General features: G+C 42.3%; 1 long non-coding RNA gene across 1 annotated transcript; it reads left to right on the plus strand.

Annotated features, from left to right (window-relative positions):
- The first annotated feature begins 395 nt into the window (after positions 1–395).
- On the plus strand, positions 396–9,275 carry LOC142747976 (uncharacterized). The gene is made up of 3 exons (XR_012882110.1): positions 396–651; positions 7,838–7,908; positions 9,249–9,275. It is a non-coding gene; the product is annotated as an uncharacterized LOC142747976 (long non-coding RNA).
- The last annotated feature ends 1,599 nt before the right edge of the window (positions 9,276–10,874 follow it).

Genomic DNA, 10,874 nt, shown 5'->3' on the forward strand with positions numbered 1-10,874 from the left:
GGTTTTGACTCTATTTTTAGGTTTTTATTCTGATTATGTTATGAGTGACCGCTGACGTCACCCGTAGTCATGGGCGTTTTCTAATATATGCCCTCTCTCCATATAATATATTATATATGATCTACTGATATCTATTTCGTTTCTTTATAGAGGGGTATTTAGGTTGTCCTCCATATTGGTTAAATACATATGTGATGTGTTTTACTACTGTAATCTGTGTAAAGTGATTGCAGGCAGTGCTCAAAGGGTTACTTTCTTTACAAGGTCTGTTAATAATTAAACGTGATCAGGGTAGTATTGGAAGTATTGGAAGTCTTTTGGAGAAGCAATTAGCCAATCACAGAACTCCTTACTAATGAGCCTTTGAGGGTGGAGTGAGATAGTGGGGTGAGAAAAGGAAAATGCATGCTGAGCTAGTCTCTGCAGAGGGAGACATCTAATTCCTAAATAACCCTGTGTACAGAGACATATTGTCCGGGGAGTAAAGATATCTAACAGAGCAAGAGATGAAGAGTTACAGCTGAACTTCTAGAGAAGCAAAGACCTGTTGGCTGAACACTAATCTGAGCAAAGAAGAAAGGAACCTCGTGAGTCTGCCTGTACTCCATGCTGCTCCTACATCCAGCCTGCCTGTAAGTTCATCTAAGTAAAGTAAGTTGGATTTTCTAAGTTACCCCCCTGTTTCTCTGGATTCATTTAGTGGGGAGGGAAAATATCAGCTTCAGTGCATCCATCCCTGCACCTCTCCATATCTGTGGACTTTGTTATATTCTGCCCTGGGTTATCATCACAGCCAGGGCCGGCTCCAGGTTTAGGGGGGCCCTTGGGTGACAGATCCTTAGTGGGCCCCTTTGCGGTGCAACTCGAGCGGCCGCGGTATAAAGGCACAAACTAGACAGTGAAAATTAATTTATACCACTGACAAAACCCTGTAGCATAGGACTACCAAAATACAACAAATCATTGACAAAAATCCCGCTAAGATTTTAAGGGGTTATCCGTCCTTTCAAAATTGATGGCCTATCCTTAGGATAAGCCATCCATTTTCAATCTCTGGTAGTACAATTGTCAGGACCCCCCAGATCAGCTGGCTCCTCTCATGTAAACATTTCTGGGAGAGCAGAGAATGAAAATGGACCTATAATTAAGGATAGGCCATCAATTTTGAAAAGATGGCTAACCCCTTTAACTTTAAATGAAACACCTTAAAATACCAAAAGATAAACAATATTTTCAGTGATCAATGGCAAAGAAACCATAGAACAAGATACATACAACGTCAGAATTTATCAAACAATGCAAGATGGATGTAACCGTGGATCACTTACCATTCACATGTAAGTCATGGGCCAGCTTTAGTACCAACTTTGCACTCCCTACACAGTAATACCTCCCATGTGCTCCCATACAGTAGTGCTACATATCGGAGATAGCATATCTATAAGATTTAGGCTCCTATAGCTACAACGCTGGATAAAATTGGATGCATTGTCTCAGCAGACAGTATCATACATGGTAGGCTTAGATACTTGGCCCAGCAGACAGTATCACACATGATATACTTAGATACAGGGCCCCAGTAGTAAGTATCCTTGTACTAACATACGTCCACCCCCCAAAACAAATGTGTGTATGTATGTATATAATTGCTTTGCTTTGTTATGTGTTACACATTTTTTTTGTGTGTTTGTGTTTTTTACAGGTTCGAATGTTGGACTACTTCGGATTCGAGGACTACTTCGATTACGGCTTATTTTTTGTTCTCAATAAAATGGTTAAGGAGGGATGTGTGTTTTTTTTAATTTCAATAAAATATTTTTTCTATGTCCGTGTATTTTTTTTAAACTTTATTACTACCGCCTTAGTCATGGCCGCTGGCTTTTTGACAACATCCATTACTAAGGAGGGGCTTAATGTTAGCCGGTTCAGAGGCTAACACTAACCCCCATTATTACCCCGTACGCACTTCCACCAGGTGTGCCGGGAAGAGAAGAGTACGATCCATCACCCGACACTGGGGCGGCCGCAGGCTGGTTTTATTAGGCTGGGAAAGGCCAGAAACAGTGGCCCTTCCCACCATGGTAATGCTGCCTGCCGCTGCTCTGTTGTGTCTGGCTGGTTATGAATAATGGGGGGGGTTGTTTTTTCCATTTAAAAAAAAAAATTACGTAGGATCCCCCCCATTTTTCATAACCAGCCAGACACAACACAGCAGCAGCAGCAGCAGCCTAGCATTACCAGGGTGGGAAGTGACTCTGTTTCTTGCCTTTGCCAGTTTAATAATACCAGCCTACGGCCGCCCCAGTGCCCGACTGTCGCTACAGATAGTCGTGTACTGGATTGTACCCAGCTCTTCCTGGCACCCCTGGTGGTGGTGGGTACCAGGTAATAATGGGGGGGTTAGTGTTAGCCTCTGCACCAGCTAACACTAAGCCCTGACTCAGTAATGGACACTGTCAATTAGCCAGTGACCATTACTGAAGCGGTAGTAATAAAAGTTTAAAAGAAAATACAGACATAGAAAAAATATTTTATTGAAATTAAAAAAATCACACAACCCTCGTTAACCATTTTATTGAAAGTAAAAAAAGCCGTCATTGAAGAAGTCCTCAAATCCGACGTAGTCCAACAACCGAACCTGTAACAAAACACACACAAAAAAACCCTATTAGTAACATGTGGTAGGCTTAGATACAGGGCCCCAGGAGACAATAATCTTTTACTGTATAAGATTACAGTCTGCTGGGGCCCTGCATCTAAGCATCTTACCATAACCACATGGACATACATACATACATACATACATACATACGTGCCCCCATATATAAGTTAGTCCGTTGTTCTCCCATGTAAAAGTCAAGCGAGCCCCCAGTTTCTGCCCTGCCCTGTCCTAGTTTGGTGCCTTTGCTTCAATAAAAATAATTAAAACAAACTCACCTAACACGTTCCCACGACGAGCTGAACGGTCCCGACTCTTGTCACTGTCTTCTCACTGGCACTTGACTTGGCGCCGCTCGCATCCACAATAACATAGCGGTGCGGCGCAGTCGCATAGATGGCGTAATCGCGCCAGCGTGACATGAATACGTCATCTACGCCACAACGCTAGGTTGTTATGGATGCGAGAGCCGGGGTCTCCGCCCTGCTCCTCTGCAATCTGCCACCGCGCACCACGGACGGGTACAGTTCGTTTAAGGAGGTGGGCATCGTAAAGCACCCGGCGGCCGAGTGGGCCCCTACAAGAGCAGTGGGCCCCCGGCACTTGCCCGGGTTCGCCGGGTGCTGACGCCAGCCCTGATCACAGTCCTGCATCCACACAGGAGCTCATCCCCAGGTTACATATATATAACTGGCGTCACAACAAATCTATCCAAGTTCTATTTCCCTTTGACCTCCTTACCCTGCACCAGACTGGGGATCAGTATCTGAAGTGGCCACCGTGGAGGGGTAGTTACACCCGCCAGGCCATCACCGTGACAAGTGTCGGCTGATCCTCACTCCTTACTCCCAGTTATGGGATACTGCAGATATAATCTGCAGTCCTATGTAACACCACAGATAACACAGTGATAGCTCTCAGAGTACAGATAATGTATTAGACGTTACCTACAGTTCTATGTAACACCACATATAACACACATAGTGATAACGCTCTGATTACAGATAATGTATTAGTGTTACCTGCAGTCCTATGTAACACCACAGATAATACAGTGATAACTCTCTGATTACAGATAATGCATTAGTGTTACCTGCAGTCCTATGTAACACCGCAGATAACACACAGTGTTAACTCTCTGATTACAGATAATGCAGTAGATGTTACCTGCAGTCCCATGTAAAACTGCATATATTACTTACATGTCATTACAAAGTTGCACCAAACACACTGATTTTTATAAGAAAAAAAACAAAAAAACATTTCAAAGGTGTACGTAGCTTTTAACGTAATCTGAACAGGGTTTGAAAAGGCAACAAATGGTACATGTGCACTATGAAGGCACTGAGTTCTGTGCCCATTTGACATTTATTAACACTTTAGTGTATTTCAGTGCCACTATGTTGCCCAGTTGCCACTTATTGCCCATTTAGCATCCTTCTGTTGGGTGGCCCCTTGATGCCCATTTGCCATTTACTTTCCCCCATTCAACCAAAGCCCACAGTCAGTGACTGACCTGCTGGGCTTCTGACAAAGTTGCCTCCTGGAACTGGAGTCACCCTGGAGAAAACGTTTCCTCTGTGTCCCCACCAGCCCTGGAAACGCATAGGAAGCGCGGTTTCTCCTCCCTGTCTTGCTTCCTGAATGATGTCATCAAGCCTGTCTTGTCATTCAGGACGCAGGGCAGGGTGAGCGGATTAGCGGTGGCAAGGGCGCGGGGCAGCCAGTATTGAGGTTGGTGCAGTAAGTGAGTGGCACCTGACCCGCTGGCACCCCAAAATATTGGCCACGGCGTGGGGCACACACACCATGTGGCGCCCCTCTTACAGTGCGGCGGGTGGCACCCCGTGCGACCGCACCGGTCGCACGTATCTAAGGCCAGCCATGTTCAGACCCCTTAAATTCAGACTCCATAAATTAATTTTCCACCCCAGACCAGACCCCCTAAATAAATTCAGACCCCCTTTATTAATTTCAGACCCCAGACTAAAGCCCTATATTACTATCGGACCCCAAATTTGGCTCTTTGACTTATGGTATTATTTCACGGCCCCACATGGGCCGTGTAAATGAGCGCAGATAAACAAGACAGCTTGTTGATCGGTGATCGTGCGCTCCTATCACATGGATCCATGATTGTATGATATGTTACAACGATCGCTCGTCTCTATACATTTTCATCATGCTGGCAGAGCACCTCCCTGTTTATAAAGGAAAATGTGCTGCCAACAACGATGATTTTTAATTCTGCATAAAAGAGCAGATCGGCTGATGAATGAGCGTTAGCTCATTCAGCGACTAATCGTTGCCCGTATCACACAGGAAAATGATCGGGAACGGGCATTCATATGAATGATCGTTTGCCTGATCATTGGCCTGTCTAATAGGGCCTTTAGGGTTTACCCCTGTCCACACATACACTCACATTTTCCACTATTCAAGCCAGTTAGGATGTACATATTGATGTAGATGTTGGCTTTAATCCCCAGAACATCTCGATAACAACACTAAACCTTACAGAAGTCAATACAGGATGTGTCATCAAAACCCTTCAGTAGTACAGCCTCAAGCTTTGGGCCTATAACTTCAAACAATAATATCCCAACACAAAAGGGACTAGGAGATGTCTTATTTTGTAAAGTAATAATCAAGAGTTCCATGGTGGGTAATCACAAAAGGAAGCCTCTACGGACGGACGTATTTCGGCCGCAAGTACCGGACCGAACACAGTGCAGGGAGCCGGGCTCCTAGCATCATAGTTATGTACGACGCTAGGAGTCCCTGCCTCGCTGCCGGACAACAGTCCCGTACTGTAATCATGTTTTCAGTAGTCGACTACGCTATTGATTCCGTCGGAAAACCGGAAACCAGCCGGAATGGTGACGAACGGATAGCATTAGCTACAGTGAAGGAAATAAGTATTTGATCCCTTGCTGATTTTGTAAGTTTGGCCACTGTCAAAGACATGAACAGTCTAGAATTTTTAGGCTAGGTTAATTTTACCAGTGAGAGATAGATTATATTTAAAAAAAACCTGAAAATCACATAGTCAAAATTATATATATTTATTTGCATTGTGCACAGAGAAATAAGTATTTGATCCCTTTGACAAACAAGACTTAATACTTGGTGGCAAAACCCTTGTTGGCAAGCACAGCAGTCAGACGTTTATTGTAGTTGATGATGAGGTTTGCACACATGTTAGATGGAATTTTGGCCCACTCCTCTTTGCAGATCATCTGTAAATCATTAAGATTTCGAGGCTGTCGCTTGGCAAATCGGATCTTCAGCTCCCTCCATAAGTTTTCGATGGGATTAAGGTCTGGAGACTGGCTAGGCCACTCCATGACCTTAATGTGCTCCTTTTTGAGCCACTCCTTTGTTGCCTTGGCTGTATGTTTCGGGTCATTGTCGTGCTGGAAGACCCAGCCACGAGCCATTTTTAATGTCCTGGTGGAGGGAAGGAGGTTGTCACTCAGGATTTGACGGTACATGGCTCCATCCATTCTCCCATTGATGCGGTGAAGTAGTCCTGTGCCCTTAGCAGAGAAACACCCCCAAAACATAATGTTTCCACCTCCATGCTTGACAGTGGGGACAGTGTTCTTTGGGTCATAGGCAGCATTTCTCTTCCTCCAAACACGGTGAGTTGAGTTAATGCCAAAGAGCTCAATTTTAGTCTCATCTCACCACAGCACCTTCTCCCAATCACTCTCAGAATCATCCAGATGTTCATTTGCAAACTACAGACGGCCTGTACATGTGCCTTCTTGAGCAGGGGGACCTTGCGGGCACAGCAGGATTTTAATCCATTACGGCGTAATGTGTTACCAATGGTTTTCTTGGTGACTGTGGTCCCAGCTGCCTTGAGATCATTAACAAGTTCCCCCCGTGTAGTTTTCGGCTGAGCTCTCACCTTCCTCAGGATCAAGGATACCCCACGAGGTGAGATTTTGCATGGAGCCCCACATCGATGTCAATTGACAGTCATTTTGTATGTCTTCCATTTTCTTACTATTGCACCAACAGTTGTCTCCTTCTCACCCAGCGTCTTACTTATGGTTTTGTAGCCCATTCCAGCCTTGTGCAGGTCTATGATCTTGTCCCTAACATCCTTAGAAAGCTCTTTGGTCTTGCCCATGTTGTAGAGGTTAGAGTCAGACTGATTAATTGAGTCTGTGGACAGGAGTCTTTTATACAGGTGACCATTTAAGACAGCTGTCTTTAATGCAGGCACCAAGTTGATTTGGAGCATGTAACTGGTCTGGAGGAGGCTGAACTCTTAATGGTTGGTAGGGGATCAAATACTTATTTCTCTGTGCACAATGCAAATAAATATATATAATTTTGACTATGTGATTTTCTGTTTTTTTTATTTTATATAATCTATCTCTCACTGGTAAAATTAACCTAGCCTAAAAATTCTAGACTGTTCATGTCTTTGACAGTGGGCAAACTTACAAAATCAGCAAGGGATCAAATACTTATTTCCTTCACTGTATGTTTCCGTCACCATTGAGATCAATGGTGACTGAAACGGAAGCTGTGCTGTCAGTTTCACTTTCCGTTGCGGGGTTCACCCGACGGAACCCTCCGATGGAACCCTGGAACGGAAATAAACGGTGATGTGAACAGGCCCTAAGGTAGATTGTCAGTTTTGATTATGTTTGTTGAGTATTGAACATGTTCAATTGTGTTTTGGATCATATATATGCATATGCATATAAGATAGGATGCACCAGCCTTCTTGACTGATGAATCATGCCAAATGTGGGCTTAGCAGCTGTTAGAATTTTTTGTGATAAGAGGCTATAAACCCAAGAGAGCCAGGGTTGTTTATTAAGCTCAATAGACTTGACGGCGGTATGAAAGTTCTTATTGCCCAAGCAGGATAAGGGGTTTTATGTTATACCTATCCAGACCGTAAGATTTCATGTTTTGACTTTACAAGTCTTCAATATTCTTTTCTTGTAAATCTTGTCTTGCTTATCTGATTTATACAACCGTATTAGTGATTTTTAAACTCAAATACTCAGTGCAAACATCATGTACTTAACTTACAATTGGAGCAAGCTGTCAAATGTGCCAAGGTTATTCACTTGAAATACTTTGATTGGCTTTAGGGTGCCTCAAATAACAACAGCGGCACCATCAATTCTTCCGTTTTGTTTTTTTCAGGACAATAGTTGCAATTGCTAGCAGAAACAGAGCGTCATAAGAAACACTTTATTATTTCCCAACATTGCCCAGTGAGTAGCGACAGAGTGACATAGTTGATAAGGTTGACAAAAAAATAATAATACATCCGTCAAGTCTAAACTATAATCTTTTAATCTTGTTTACAGTTTTTAGCAAACTATTTAGTATAAGCAGTTATTGTTACAACACATTATCAACAATAGTAAATGATAAAAAATGCTGTATTACAAAATATTTGGACAGGGTTCTGGGAATGTACCTAAATGGGATCATAACACCAGGGCACTCCAATTCTTGGGGAAAAAAACCCTCAAAACACACAGAATACAGTGGAAAAAGTGAGACATTTAATGTGGATTAGTTACCAGTTGCAATATTTTCTCTCATTAAACTGTGAGTTTGGACTTTTACAGTCATTATGCAGTGTGAACAGATTTCTGTTTTTCAGAGTAATTTATAATCTTATATATGTTTATGTTGTCACTGTGCCCAAATATCCACTGCCCTTTTCTACATGTAGAAACCAATCCTGCAAGGGCTAACTTCACCCTGGCTTATATATATGACATGTGTAAACTCAGACTCAATGGCTGCTTTAGAATGTGTCATTAGCTTCCACCATTACGTGATGACTGGCTATAGATATTGTTATGTTACCACCACTACCTCAATTTTGTAATACTAGGTCTACTTTGTAACGGTAGAAGTGTTATATTTCATCTTAAATCTGACATTTCACTGTGTGAAAGTATTATTCTCTCTTATTAAGACTCTTTATTTGTATTTTATACAGGAAATATGGTTTAAAGGGGTTATCCAGTTTCTATTATATTGTTTTTTGTAACGGCTGCAAATTAGATTATTTAAGAAAACAAGCGCTGGAAAATCATTTCTGGCTTAATGCCTTTAAAACTTTTTGAATTTTTTTTTTATACTACATCACACAATCAATCAAATACATACATCAATACATCTCTCATAGGAGTTCAATACTGCGCCCATAGAAATCTATGTGACTATACAATACCTTCGTATGGCCCCAATTTAATTTGCATGTTCCATTGCATGCTGTATTACAGAGGTAGAAAGTAGGAGAAGCAATACTTCTAGGGGAGAAAATGGTACTGTACATGGAGTGTATATACAGCGGGGCCTAAGAGTACCAAATTCCATTGTGCCTCATAAGAAGACACAAGTATAAATGGCACATGGAAGGTGAGGACGCCATTATAGATTTGGCATTGGGCCCATGAGCTTCAAATTACTCCTCTGGCTCCATTTAAAGTGTTTGGTGTGCGCACGAGGCCTAAAGGGGCATTATAATATATATAGTACGTCTGAACAAGCCCATTATTTTTTGAAGCAAAATTTTTTTTCTTTTTTTTCTTAGTGACCAAAACGATTGTTCCCAGAAACCTGTCATGATTAAAGTAAGAACTTTTGTTTGATGAGTATTATTTAAGCGAAGTGGCATAAGTGGAAAACTGGTGCACAATTATGAAAAGTGGCATATTTGTGCATGGATAAATGAGAATTTAATGTAAGTTCTATATATTGGAACATGGTAACTGAGGCCTAAAATGTCACAGAATTGCCTCTAAATAAATAACATATGACATGCCTAAATTGGAATGGCAGATGGAGGTTTTGGGCATAGAACATTATTCAAATGCTTTATAAATGTGGCACATACACTACCGTTCAAAAGCTTAGGGTCACTTAGAAATGTCCTTATTTTTGCAAGAAAAGCACAGTTTTTTTCAATGAAGATAACATTAAATTAAAAACACAAACAGAAAAAATGGGACATAAATATCAAAACCACAAAAAAGGCCATACTCACTAGGTAGGTGGGTGGGTGAAAACCCGTTCCCATCAGGACGCAGACGGGTCAAAGAATGCTGCAGAAGGAGTGTGCATTAAATAGTGATAGCCCCTCCCACAAGTCTTGAGGGGAGTGGCGGACTAAGTGCTCAAAGGTGTGCGATAAATGTGTGTCAGTGTAGTGCTAGGGTGTGAATGGATGGTAAAAAATAAATATGTATGTATGAAAGTGTCAGAACTGTGTAATAATGTAATAAAAATAAATAAAATAAATGTGATGAATAGGGGTCAGTGCTGTGAATAGTACATGGGGTGTCAGTACTATGTGTAATACGTGGAGGGATAATGTGCTGGTCGTCAGGCATGGCGTATCTTGCCGAATAACAGCCTATTTGTAACGCCGTTACAACATTAAATTAATCAGAAATACACTCTATACATTGTTAATGTGCTAAATGACTATTCTAGCTGCAAACGTCTGGTTTTTAATGCAATAGCTACATAGGTGTATAGAGGCCCATTTCCAGCAAACATCACTCCAGTGTTCTAATGGTACATTGTGTTTGCTAACTGTGTTAGAAGGCTAATGGATGATTAGAAAACACTTGAAAACCCTTGTGCAATTATGTTAGCACCGCTGTAAACAGTTTTGCTTTAGAGGAGCTATACAACTGACCTTCCTTTGAGCTAGTTTAGAATCTGGAGCATTACATTTGTGGGTTCGATTAAACTCTTTCATGTGAGACTCGACAGTCTATTCTTGTTCTTAGAAATGAAGGCTATTCCATGCGAGAAATTGCCAAGAAACTGAAGATTTCCTACAACGGTGTGTACTACTCCCTTCAGAGGACAGCACACACAGGCTCTAACCAGAGTAGAAAGAGAAGTGGGAGGCCCCGCTGCACAACTGAGCAACACGACAAGTACATTAGAGTCTCTAGTTTGAGAAATAGACGCCTCACAGGTCCTCAATTGGCAGCTTCATTAAATAGTACCCGCAAAACGCCAGTGTCAACGTCTACAGTGAAGAGGCGACTCCGGGATGCTGGTGTAATGACGGGGTTGGGAGACAGTCAGGTGAGCCCTAATCTACCCGCCACTCAGTCCCTGCCTACTTGCACGGCCCGTCCTAGGCGACGGCGTTCAACTGGGCGACGGTCCCTACACTCAATATGTGCACGACAGACAAACA

This window comes from Rhinoderma darwinii, chromosome 3, assembly GCF_050947455.1.
Source record: "Rhinoderma darwinii isolate aRhiDar2 chromosome 3, aRhiDar2.hap1, whole genome shotgun sequence".
Taxonomy (NCBI): domain Eukaryota; kingdom Metazoa; phylum Chordata; class Amphibia; order Anura; family Rhinodermatidae; genus Rhinoderma; species Rhinoderma darwinii.